Source organism: Echiichthys vipera (assembly GCF_963691815.1).
Source record: "Echiichthys vipera genome assembly, chromosome: 4".
NCBI lineage: Eukaryota > Metazoa > Chordata > Actinopteri > Perciformes > Trachinidae > Echiichthys > Echiichthys vipera.
Window position 1 is genome coordinate 16,383,435 of NC_139829.1, and position 14,223 is coordinate 16,397,657.

The following is a 14,223-nucleotide window of genomic DNA, read 5'->3' on the forward strand; positions in this document are numbered from 1 at the left end:
CATTTTGTGAAGAGTGCTTCATTGACGCTAACAAGCTCCAGGTTGTTAATGAATGAGTGTTTCCTGTACCTGTCCTCTCAGCCAACAGAAAAGGGGTTGGAGGGAGAGAAAGATGGAGAGAGGACAAAAGAGGAAGAGAGAGGAGGCAATTAAGAAGTTCTTTCTCTCCTGGACTAATGGACTGTTCGGCTGTGGCTCTCTGCCCAGACTTGGTAACAATGGATCAGATACATACTGTACAACAAAGCTTTTTTTTCATGTGTAAAAAGAAATGTACAAAAAGGATTCATTGATTCTGTTGTTCCAGTCCTTCTTTTCCATCCATCTGTCCCTCCCTCTCCCTATATTCATCCCTCACTCGTTCCCTGAAAGGCTTCTCCATCATCACCTGCTCGGCAGAGCTAAACCCTCTGAGTGTATTCTCTCCTCTACATGAATGATTGCTCTGTTGACAAGACTGCATGGGACACACGCAAACACACCCGTGCACTCCTGCCAGATCCATGAAGGCCAGATTTGCACATTCTTTTTTTTTTTTTAAATGGAGTTCAAGAATGAATCTGCAGGAAGCATCACATGGCATGTTGATATAACTCCAGATCCAGACGAATGTTATTTATTTATATATTTCCTTTGAGGCCTCACAGACACCTTGAAAACCATTCGACTTTGGACATGTGTTTGCTTCTGTTTGTGTGTGTGCGTGTGCATATGCGTGTGCATGTGTGTGCGTCCAACAATATGCATATGAAGGAGTACTGCTCACCAGATTTACTGCCTAGCCGCTTGAGGTTTCCAAATGTCAGACTTGAGTGACAGCAAATGAATGTAGAGTGAATAAGCATCTCAGCTTGTAAATATCAGCCTGATCATACTGACTTTACACTTGAGGGTTTTTAGTCACCAATAAACCATTACTGCAGTAGTTCTTGCATCATTAGATGTACCAACTTACCAGTACCAACTTTTAAAAAAAGTTGGTACTGGTAGTGTATTTTTGCTTTAAAAGACTTTTGATATACTTAAACCTAAACGTTGCAGTTGTATTACTCACTGTTGTGGTTATGATGTGAGTTTAAAATAAATGGTTATGGGAAATAAATTCTTTAATGTGAAGATAGATTCTCTCATATCTGTGTGCGAAATATCAAGCTTAAGCAAGGAGATGTTAGCTTAGCTTAGCATAAAGACTGGAAGCATTTAAGCACCTCTAAATTTCACTTTATTTTTACGCCACATAAAACGTCAACTTGTTTGTGTAGGCCTATTGATTAACCACCAGGAGACAAATGGCTTAGCTTAGTGTTAAGATAATTGCTAAAACTTGCTGTTTTGTTTGAAACAAATAAGATAAAACATATTAATCAATCAAATGCTGGTGGATTTTATCTAAATTTGTAGAGCTAGGTTGGCTTTTTCCCCCTGCTTGCAGTCTTAATGCTAAGCTAATCTGATCTTCTGCTGGTTGTAGCTAATTTACTTAGGCTACATGTTTAAAGTGAAGATGACAAACCGACATGAGTGTTTTTTTATTTATCTCTTGGCAAGTGAATGAACATATTTCTCAAAATGTCAAACTATTCCTTTTACAAAATTTCCTTTCAAGCATAAAAACAGCACGTCTCTACAGAGGCTCTCGTGTCATAACAAAGAAGATTTCTCCTCTATTCTGTTATGTTTTGTCAGCAGTCACAAGGTGGGTGGTTTTGGGAGGGTTTTGTTGCTGGTGTTCAGTCCCACCCTGGGATCAGTTTGACTTGGCTGGCTGCTTTATCTCCCACAGAGGGAGTGTGTTCTTCCTACAAGACCGATCCAGAAGAATGTGAGGTCCAAGTCCCCAGTGGCCAGGCTTACATAAACTCAGTGTTAAAGCACAGTTCTGCAGACTGCAGTGGTGTGAATAACAAGAAAATAGCCCTTATAAAATGACGTGAGAAATATGCTCGGCATTTGACACATTGGAGAGCAGTGGTATCTGTGCTGGGTTGTACTAGTGTTGCAAGGACTCCGGCATCTGTCTTCTGTTTATCTCTCTTTCTCATTGTGATTCAAGTTGGAATTCAGCCTTCTGAAATCATTCCCAATGATCAGAGAAGATGAGAGCGTTCAGTGGATGGATTGCGTAAGTCATCAAATGCATAACTACAAATTGCTTTTTGCATAGGCCCACAGGAAATGTGCCCCTACTTACTTGCTTTTTATTCCTTCATATTTTAACCATTTACATAACAAAACAACCAGCCCATTCTCATTCTCAGGGTGAGAAATACAGATGTTTTGTCACAGCCCTTTGGGTTTGTTTGAGACGCACCAGGCTTTCAACTGTAAACCCATCCATGGCAATGTTAGCAACAAAGTCTGCCTATATAGGGAGATGGTGTCCCGTCCACGTCCTGTGAGTCACTTTAGTTACGTTTGCAAACATCCCGAAATCAATCTTTTCCTAACCAAGTGTTTTTGTTGCCCAAACCTAACCTAGCAGTATTGTTTGAACGTTGTTCACAATGTGGTTGTTCTCTCTAGCGCCACCATGAGGTTCACAATTGGTGTTTTGAGTGACATGTTTAGACAAGTTTACAAATTGGATGGATTGCCATTAAATTTAGTATGCACATTCATGCTATCCTCAGGATGAATTACAATGACTGGTCATCCTTTTTTATCTAAAAGTTTTTCCTCATGTTCGGTTTATGAAATACCTTGCAAAATTGGGACAATCCCCATCAGCGTCAATTCTACTTTGTGTTATATGCTAACACAAGCACACGCATATACACTTGTTACACCTGTTTAGCATCTGCGTGTTAGCCTTATGATTAAGCTCTTATCACCACCTATTGTCGCTTGCCAAATATCTATCTTTCTTACTATCCGACTAGTATAGTGGAGTTTAGTGAATAAAACACATGTATAACTCACATTTGTATCGTTAGGTGCTGTTTCAATCGCAACTGCTGCAGCTTCCTCACCCTCCATTGTCACCAGTTTGAAAATACGTCGGTTCCGTCGCAAAGATTGTGACGGTTGGTGAGTAGTGTCCAGCGTTCCATACTCGACTTTCTAACTGTTAAGAGTGCACCATCTGGGTAATCGTACTGCAATGCATGCCGCATACTTCATCAATGTGAATGCACTATTCACTCAAAATAGTTTAAGGGTGGAAGAAACAGTGTCAGACTTAGTTTAGGTCTAACATAGAACACTAATTTTCCATATGGTTGCATTCCAAAATTGATCTATAAAATTTGGCATCAGAACTTTTTTTAAGAATTGAAATGTACTTTTATTCATACATGACATTTTCTCCACAAAAAGGTTTTTTTAAACACATTTTCTTATACACCACTCTCCAGGAATCCTACAAGAGAAAGAGAAAGAGAAAGAGAAGAAGAGCGAGGGATACAGAGCAGCGTAGTAGAGGTCCAAGCCAGCGAGAAACCCCATCCAATTCTTAGAAACAGATGACATGATTCACTGTGCATTCAGCAGCGTTCAAAGGCTTCTGCTGCAAGAGCCAAAGATTGTATCTCTCTCATAGTCTGCAGTAAAAAGCTCAAGAAATTTGCCAAGATTATTATTACTGTTGGCTGTTGTCACTGCATTCAAACAACATTCTAAATGAAATGCTGATGTGTTGTCATTTGTAGTGTTTTTTTTCTTCAACTTTCACAGCCTCATATTTCTTCTGTGAGGTTTAGATTTTGACCAACCTCTTCAAACTTGAGATCTCAAGTAAGCTTATTTTGATATAGTCAGAAAAGAGGAAATGCACTTTGCCAGGGATGAATAGAGAGAGAAAGTGAAAGAGAAAGGGAGAGAGAATAAAGTAAAAGATGTAAGCACGTCATAGAGAAGGGGCAGAAAGAAGATTGGGAGTAAAGACAGATGGAAAATGGCGGGAGGAAGAGAGAGAAGGGGGGATTGGAGGATGGTTGATGGTGAATAGGAGTAGCCGTATGAGAGTAATTATAATGACTGATGTTGTTTACTCCCGTTTCCCCCCGCATCATTTATTCTGTAGAGGTGGAAAACCCACCCACTTGTTCTTTGCGTTACAGACGAGTGCTATGGAGTGGTGCCAAGCCATGTCATAATCCCTCCTCTTCCGCTAATACTGGAAGCATTTATCCTGCCCTCAGCTTCTCTCTTTCCACACTCCTTCACTTGTTTTACTTCTGCCGGACTCTCTTTTTCTTTTTCTTTACTTTCCATCTGCCTTTGTCCCTATCCGTCTCCCTCCCAGCTCCCTCTTTCTGTTCTTTTGTTTTCATTACTGCTGTGTTGACACGGCTGTGTGTGACTGCTGCGATTGGGCCGAGCACATGCAAGATGTTAGGATGATGTACGGCCGCTTACGCTGAAGATGACAAACTGAGGTCGGATGCTGTCATTCCTTTCTCCCTTTTGTTTAATGGAGTCCTGGTGGCATGCACGCACACACACACACACACACCAGATGAGGACACACCACCCACCTCTTTGTTTAAACTATGCTGTTTGTCTTTGCCAGAAAACATGCAACAATGTATGGAAACAGATGCGTCATCTTAAGATTCAAAGGGGGGGCAGAAGAGGGAAAGAGAAAGACAGAAAGAAACCAACAACTAAATATTTTCATCTGTGTCTGGGAGTGTTGAGCGAGTACACGATTCTGCAAAGCCAAACAAAACTGGAACTTGTGATTTCACATGCCTTTAACACTTTGTACAAAGGAGGTGAGTCATAAATGAAATAATAGTGGTAGAAAATACTGAAAGTACAGTAAAGTAGTTGAGGAGGGTCTTTTCTTGGTGATGATGGTAAACACTTTGGAATTTGCTAATGATCTGCCCATTCACAAAGAGGAGAAGAGAGATATTTTTTTTCTTCCATCTGTGCTTATTGATTCTGGCACCATGACAGATGCCTAATGAGAAACAGGGCTGGAGGAGAGCTCTGCAGACCCCAGAGGAAGCCTCGGTCTGAATCAACGCACAGACACATGCACAGTAAATACACATACACATATGAACACGTACATTCATGCCTGATGTGGGTGCACAGAGATAAGCTTATACAGTATTTACAGACTCTTTACAGAGAATGTTAAAACAACTGTCGCAGATATTCAAAAACACTCGACTCCACTGTTTTCCTGAAGCTAAGGAGCTCTTTTTTTTAGATGTTAATGAGGATTCAATATGTCATACTTCATTGCTTTATCAACTTGGTTAAGTCTTTCTGAGCTCACTCAGACCAAGAGACTAAACAAATGCACGTGAAAAGATAAAACTAATCACAGAATATGAGTATAACGTGAGAAAAATGAGTGAAAGCAGAACCCAAGATCACCATAAAAATAAAAAACATTCTTGCAGCAATCCTGTATTCCCGCTCTTTTTTACTAGGTGTAGCTGTGGCTCAGCAGGTGGAGCAGAACTGATCACAGGGTTGGTGGTTTGATTCTCAGCTCCTCCTGTCCTCATATCAATGTGTCATTGAGCAAGACTGAACCCAAAAACCTTGCATAGTAGCTCACTGCCATCAGTATCTGAATGCCTGAGCGAATGGAATGAATGAATGAATGTTGATAAAAGCTATTAAAATGCAGCATTAATAACACTGCAGTCACACTCACTTAATTTAGATGTATTTAGTGATGGAACTGTAATGCAGGGCTGTTGAGACATGCAAAGAGTTTGAGAAAACAGTAAAATGATTACGGTGAAGTAAGAAAAACCCACTTAGAACACACACACACACACACACACACACACACACGCACGCACGCACACACACACACACACACACACACACACACACACACACACACACACACACACACACACACACACACACACACACACACACACAGAACTTAAACAGGGACATGATTGGAGTGGAAGCTGTCGGAGAACGATTTTAGAGCAGGAAGTGTGTAATTATCGTGGACAGAGGGGCAGATAGATGGATGTGTGTGTGTTTAACACTCCCACTCAATTTCCCTGCAATCTACTGGACTAATAGAAAGCAGGTGTGTATGTGTGTTTCTGTGCAGAGCATGTGATTGTATGAATACACATAGGCCTGTGTGTGTGTGTGTGTGTGTGTGTGTGTGTGTGTGTGTGTGTGTGTGTGTGTGTGTGTGTGTGTGTGTGTGTGTGTGTGTGTGTGATACAGTATGTCACGGTACACACAGCTCTGGTATCGGGTTGTTGAACTTGGTCGATGAATGACTGACAGGGACAAAGTTGTGTTGGGGGCCGACTCACTGCCATTTTCAGGTCAAGTGGAGTCCTCAGGGGTCCAATATAGCCAGAAGTGATTCTTGCATTTGAAACACTATAAAATGAGTCCCCTTTTTTCGCTCCTATGTTCATTTAATAAGTAGTCAGGGTAATAATTCATGCAGAAAAGAGAGACAAACCATTTTTTCTGTTAAATTAAAACTTTACATTTTGTAAAAGACTCACAAATATGTTTTCTAGAGATTGTCCCTTTTTGTTAAGCTCTTACAAAATTCGAATCACATATTCTGAAATATGTATCCTGGTACAGCAGCTTTTGTGTGTGTGCATTTTGAGCTATATTATTTTTCTGTATCTGATATGTAGTTTCTCATGTACTGATCAGTTTGGAATGTGACCTGGTTCGTCCTGTTGATACAAGTGTGAAAAAAGTTCTGCTCTTTTATATTTTATACAACCAAATTCTCCAATTGATTAAATTAAATTAAATTCAATTCAATTCAATTCAATTCAATTCAATTAAATTCAATTCAATTCTATTTATAGTGCCAAATTATAACAAAAGTTATCTCAGGACACTTTACAGACTAGGTAAAGACCACACTCTATGACTTATTTATGATTTACATAGAACCAACAATTTCCCCGTAGAGTACGGTGGCAACAAAAACCTTCCCTATAACAGGCAGGAACGTCAGACAGACCCAGCTCTGTGGAGGACGGCCATCTGTCTTGACTGCTTGGGAGGAAGAAAAGGAGAGAGAAAGAGAGAAAAGACAGACAGATGGACAGAGAGAGACACACTTCCAGTAACTATAATAAAAACTATAGTAATGTGAATATGACATATCTTTTATGGTAGTTAATACAGCAGAATAGAAGAAACAAGCACAGCTAAGGTGATAGATAATAATAGCAGCAGGAAGCATCATGCAGGACCACGGCAGCAGGCACCACCAGGATCAGCAGAGACCTGCGAGACGACAAAGCACAAACAACTCCGGGGAAGGTGTGAATTAGTAACATGCATTGATGAGACATGAATGATACAGACAGAGAGGAGAGAAGCTCAGAGTATCAGGAAAAGTATTATCCCCGGCAGACTAGGCCTATAGCAGCATCATTAAGCAGTACAAAATCAGCATAAAAATAACAACATTGCTAAGGGCTCGTAAGGCCTAGCTGTAAGCTTTATCAAAGAGGAATGTTTTAAGATAACTCTTGTATATTTCCAGACACCTGTGATGGTGTCATACCGGAGAATGATCATTAAACAAATAACAAAGGGCTTACGTGTTCTTTAAGATGACTTACGGTGTACGAATATTACTTTATTTTCAATCTGCAGGGAAAGGGACAATTCGTAGACTGATTGCAAAGGTGGAGTCTTAGCTGCTTCTCTTCTTACCAAGTGATTACCAGACTGTAGCAGGGAGCTGTGTTATATGTAACCATCTGTAATCAGAGGGAGTACCAGATTAACTGGCACGCACGCACACACACACACAAACACACACACACACACACACACACACACACACACACATTTTCAGTTAGAAAGCAGCATGAATCTGTACTTTGTTTCATATGTAAAATAAACATATCAAACTTGTGAATACATATGAACAGATCCCTGATGGTATTCATAATTTTGAATTTGTGTGTGTGTGTGTGTGTGTGTGTGTGTGTGTGTGTGTGTGTGTGTGTGTGTGTGTGAGGCGTGAGTGTGTGTGTGTGTGTGTGTGTGTGTGTGTGTGTGCCGTAGTGAACAGGCTTATGCATGCAGTGCTGTTTCACATTGGTCACAGAACCTCTCTCCTTTCTCAGCCAATCCTCCGCTTCCTCTCAAAGCAATAAAGAAGCGTGCTTTAAAAATGCCTGGAATTGCCATAAAGTGTGTGTCCTTGAGACTACACATTTGTGCACGATGCAGTAAATATGTTTTTATATTATTGTTAAGTTGTTTGGTCCCATGAATTTTTACTTTTCCAGACCCATAAGTGATTCCCTTATATTTGAAAGATGTAAAAAGAAAAAAAAAATTGGGATGGGGGGGAGGGGGGGGTATGTAAGGTAAGATCTGTTCCTCTGGGCAGGATTGTACACACATCTTCTGTGACTGCTCACACCAGACAATATAAGGCTGTAGAGGCTGGGTACTCTGTCTTTTGATTTCCCTTTAAGGCTCCTCTGTATTGCAATTTTAGATTCTACTTATGTGTTTTTTGTGTTGTTTTGGTTAAGCATTCACTGAAACTCTGGGGAAAGGGGTGGTGACATACACACAAGTAAAGAAACAAAAATTACCACTTCACAAAAAAGAAAAAATACTTTGTGAGAGAAGCTAATAATAAAAAAAATATACAAAAAAATAACTGTAACTTTATACATGTATTCATTATTTGTTATAGCCAATGGGCGAACGGGTTGTAGTGTAACTTGAAAAACTTGACCTTGCCCAACTTTCTCGGTTGTCCACAACAGCCTGTCGAATGACTTATAATTAAGGACTCAGGACATTGTACGCACTCCAGTGTCACTTGCCTCTCTTCGGCTCCCCACAGCCAACAGTGTACAACATTAGCTGAAGTTAGCTCAGAAATGTAGTCTGCTAATGTCAACAAATGACCAGCATGAGTCCACATGGTGTGTTTCCAATACATTTTGCAGCGGTGGCCCAGAGTTGGATTTAAGGTCAGCAGCTGTCCTGTGTAATGTGTCCTGTACAGAAACTAGTTTCCTGATCCGCCGTATTGGATACTTTCAAAGAGCCAGATAGATGGCATGTGAGAAAAAAAAAATGGATCTTTGCTCCCACAAATGCCCACATGGTATAACCCTACTTTTACTTTATGCTGAATGAAAAAAGAATTCAAATAATAATAATAATAATAATAATAATAATAATAATAATAATAATAATAATAATAATAATAATTGATAGAAATTGAAAAAGATAAAAGAATAGAAATGAACAAGAGCTCTACTAAACACGTTGCACTAACATTTCGTCGTTGCATGTGTTTTTTATGTCTTTTTTTAAAACTTGTTTTCTCTTCTATATTTTTATTATCATGGAAACTGTTAACTGTTGTACACTGAAGCAAAAAAAAAGAAAAGCACCACACACGGAAGACCTGAAAACAACTCCTTTAAAAACTTTGTGTGAGACACAGATCCATTTATGAGGGCGAGCATGCCCTAGCCTGGAGACACCTCTGACAGCTCTCCTTTTATCTTCTGAAAATTCTCTGTCCTCTACATCTGTGTGCCCCCCCCCGCCCCCCTCCCTTTCTCTCTCTCTCTCTCTCTCTCTCTCTCTCTCTCTCTCTCTCTCTCTCTCTCTCTCTCTTACAGCCAGACATTCAGAGTTAAGCCCAAACGGATCTGAAGATTTTTAACAGCACATTCCTCTACTTTAATTTGAATGTGTCCCCCCACCCCGACCCCACCCACCTCAATTGCTGCAACTGTCCTCAGGCTGGAGGACAGCTATTTCATCCACAAAAAGACCACAATTGACACATCTCAGACTCACAAATGTCCAAATGTTTTAAAGGCTGATACGGATTCTGAGAGATGTTTGTGGACACATAGGTAAGAACAATTTCCATGAGAAAAGTGACAAAGAGAAACTATACTGTAAAAGGGGTGAAAGGTAACAAAATGGAGAGTCAGTTAGGCCGTATATACAGACGCCTGTCAATCTCCCAAGCGGCACTATCAAAAAATGAATTAAGGTAAAAAAATTAAAAATACATTTAAAAAAGGCAGCACTTAGGGAGCCTGTGTGAAAGTTCAGAATTTAATTTAGGGTCAGAAGCCCAAGAATGACCAAAAAATACAATCTTGATTGAACATTAGACTAATATCGGAACAATATTGAATAAGTGGTACAGTTCTGGAGCATGGAATAATTATCTCAAATCAGAGACTATCAGCACTGAATCAGCCAGCCACATTAACACAAAGCTTGAGAAGTTAATTTTATTGCTGGTATTTTTTTATTATGATGCACTAAATTACAGACCGAAGTCCTGTGCTGTTCTGGGGGTAATGTAATACTTTATTTTCGATGATTATGTCATTATACTGTTATACTATAACTGAGACAAATTTAGTTTTAAAAAGTCTGTGTGCATGAGCATGTTCATACCTACTGCGTGTGTTTGTGCATGTGTGTGTGTTTGTGTAGGTTTTTTGCACTGGTTGACGTGTTTTGGGAAAACATCCAATTGGATGCAAGACTAAATAGACAAAGAGCATGCAAACAGAGCTTAATGCTGCTTATCTCAGAGCTCATATTTTCCTCTTGTGGTATCCAGCAGTAGAAACCATACACACGCCCACTTCAGACCAGGCCATCAAACAGAGCAGCATCAGTGTGTGTGTTGAACTGAGTCAGGCGTCAGGTCATATAGGGCCACAGTGGCAGAGCCAAGCTGGGTAATGGCTTTGGTCTGGACCAGAACTGGTAATAGGATTGGTCTGGATCAGGACCGACAAATTTGTCAGCAGCTGTGCAGCTCCTAGTTTCAGTGAGTCCGGGATAAGCTCCAGAGACTGATACCCAAGCTCCATGTCTCTCTGGCCAAACCACAAGGTCAAAAAGCAACTTCACATCAAGAAATTAAATCTATTTATGGTTGGTATCATTTTTAATTTTCAGATGACAAACTCGAAAAGATGTCCAGCAGCAGTTTGGCCATAAAGTTACATTCTGTGACTCTTGTTTTTGTTGTCCTAAATGATCAGAGGACAAAACACGTTGGATACCATGAGTGAGTGAAAAACTTTAAAGATTTTTTAATAAATCAATCACATGGTGCAGCTCATTAATTGACATAAGAAAGATAATAAGGATGTCTATCATACTTATTATATTCTGAGGTTATTTATTACAGTTATACCGTATATATAATAAATACCATTATACTCTTTTTGTTTTCATGTTTATTCAGTTGTATTGTATTGACAGGCCCATATTCAGCTTATTTTAAAATCAAAAAGAGTGACTGAAATAACAGCATGCTGTTAGAGTTGGCTGAGAGAGCTCCACTCCAAATATGAAAGCACACATGAATGCAAACACATACAGACATATGGACAAGTTTCTGCCCCACTGCGTGACAATCCGTCTCTTGGCTCTGTAATAATCACAGAGTAGCAGTACAGTAAAAACACACGTGGTTTACACTACATTTCTCTTTGCATCCATATGTGTGTCCATGCAAGCATAGGCATAGCAACACACAGCCACAAGGACAAACACACACGACACATGCATACACACACAAAAACATCAGTGTGTGGGTTTCCACTTTGGGCATCAAACCACACTCTCTCTTTTTGCCGTGGTTTTTCTTTCCTTCTCTCTCGTTTTTTTTTCGAGTATTGCCACGGACCTTGTTCCAAACCCATATGCTGATGTTTTTACAAGACTTAGAACACACACACACACACACACACACACACACACACACACACACACACACACACACACACACACACACACACACACACACACACACACACACACACACACACACACACACACACACACACACACACACACACACACACCTTGCACATTGAGAGCCCTGGTTGACCTACATGTTGGCCCAGGCAGGCAGCCAGGGTGGAGCTGATGGTGAACTTGGGCCAGAGCCTTATGATTTTAACTGCTGCCTTTACTGGACATTTACTGATTGAGACACCAGCGTTGCATAAATACGTTGTTACTTTAATCCAACAGTTTGTGGTTTTTGATTAAAATTGGTATAATTAAGTACGTGTGTGTGTGTATGTGTTTTAGTTTCAGACCAGTGACTAAAATTATTTCATAAATATATATACTGTATATATACGAGATGACATCAGAATCCTTTTGAAATAAGAATAATTGTTTGATTGAAACTTTACCTTTAGACATAACTTTATGGAGTTTAATGGCAGGGGATGATGTGAATGGAACATTTTTTCCCCATAGAAGCCTGAATTAAAGTTGCCTGCACGTACACACCTGCACAGGCACACATATGCTCCAACCATCTCATACACACACATCCACGGACCAGTTTTCCCTACCACAGAAATTCTGATGTCTAATGTGGAGCCACTCGACCACTTTAAACACATTCCCCATCTTACAGACTGTGCTGCCTCATTGTAACACTCATACTGTGCACACATACCACACATACCATGGTTTGTACATGCATATTGATTGGTAATCAAGTGGAACGGGCATGCAATAACAGTCACCACCATATATGATGATCACACTCAGACACACAAGAGACATAGAAACTAAGTGTGTGTGTGCAGTTAAAAAAACCTCTTAACATGCATATAATCTTTTTCTCGTGCATACACACATGCACATGTACATGCACAAACTCACATATGTAACATTACGTATGTTTAAACAAACCTTTCCTGGTGCACTGTGCTGGGCTGCTCAGGGTCTGGCTGGAGCCCAGGTGATTTGTCAGTTCCAGCCATGCAGGCCGGGAACCCCTCAAAGTTTGCTTTGGGTTCCAGAGGGACACACTCCGGACCCCTGAATTCCTGCCCATGGTATGCACTCTGCTTTACCCTCTGGACCCTCACCCCCAAAATGAATGACATACATTTTTTTTTTGCTTTTAGGGCCCCTTCCCTCTGGAGCTGTCTCCCCCTCTGTTGGATCAGCTGAGTCCGTAAACTGCTTCAAAACTTCTCAAAACCCATTGTATACAGTTTTTATGTGAACCCTGACTGCAAAACAAGTCTAGTGGGACAATAAAGATCACCTTGAACCTCTACCGACTTACATTTCCTGTAGGGGCTGTTGTTAATTTATGTTCTCTGTATTTGTATAGTGTCCTATAGCTGTATTTGTATGCTTGTTTTGTTTTTATCTGTATCCTGTGAAGAACTATGTAACTTTGTTTTAAAAGTTACAATCTTACGGACTCACACAGATGACAGCATGAGCGTGCATATATGCAGAGAGAGGGTGTTTTCAAAAATAAGTGGACACACTACACATATTTCCCAAATTCCTTTTAACCCTTTAACCTCTAATAAGTGGATGACAGGTTTACCTTAAAAAAAAAACCAGGGCCAGCAAGATAAGTGAAACTGTTATTTTAAAAGTCTGACAATGTGATAATACCGATCTAATTATTTTTATTATGGTTGCATGAATGTTTTGAAAGCATGGTGACAGCCTATTGTTAGATATGCTTTAAGCTAGGTCAGACCAGTTACTTAGTTGTAACATAATGCCATGTACATAAAATACCAATGGATCAACCTTTAAATAAACTGCAAAATGTTTTATTCACATCTTTTAAATTCTTTCAGAATTAGTCAGTTTTTTTGAATGAGGAATTTACAAACATATGTATTCTTTTTCTGAATGTATTCTTTCAGTTATGTTACACCCCTTATGTGTGTTTATCTTAGGCACCATTTGTGGAGTATATACATATTTAGGTAAATATTATTTTACAGTAAATCAAGTTTTAAAACTTTCATCTAAGCTGAAGCTTTTTATTAAATCAAATTTGGAGTTATTTCTTGATATGTTACACTGCACTGTACATTTTTGTTATTGTAGTTTTTCTGTTTAATTCAGCTATTTTTTATTAATTCTTTTAGACTATGTGCATTTTTAATACCACCTTGCATCTTTTTTAGGCTACATCTTGTCCGAAAGTCTTTTTTGGAGGTGGCATTAGCTCAGTCTGTAGGGACTTGGCTCAAGATGCCCTTGAGCAAGGCACCAAACCAATTGCTCAGAGCGCCCTTCCACTGGCACCCCCACTCTGGTCCATTTGATGCGTGTGTATAGGTGTGTAAGTGTAATAGGCCTACAATAAAAAAATGTATTAATCAAGTATGTCTTTAACAGTGGTATATAAAATATACCGAATATGCATAAAGAAAGTCTCTCCAACGAACCTACCACACACATGTATAGCCTTGTGTAAAGCCCAGCCTATCATCG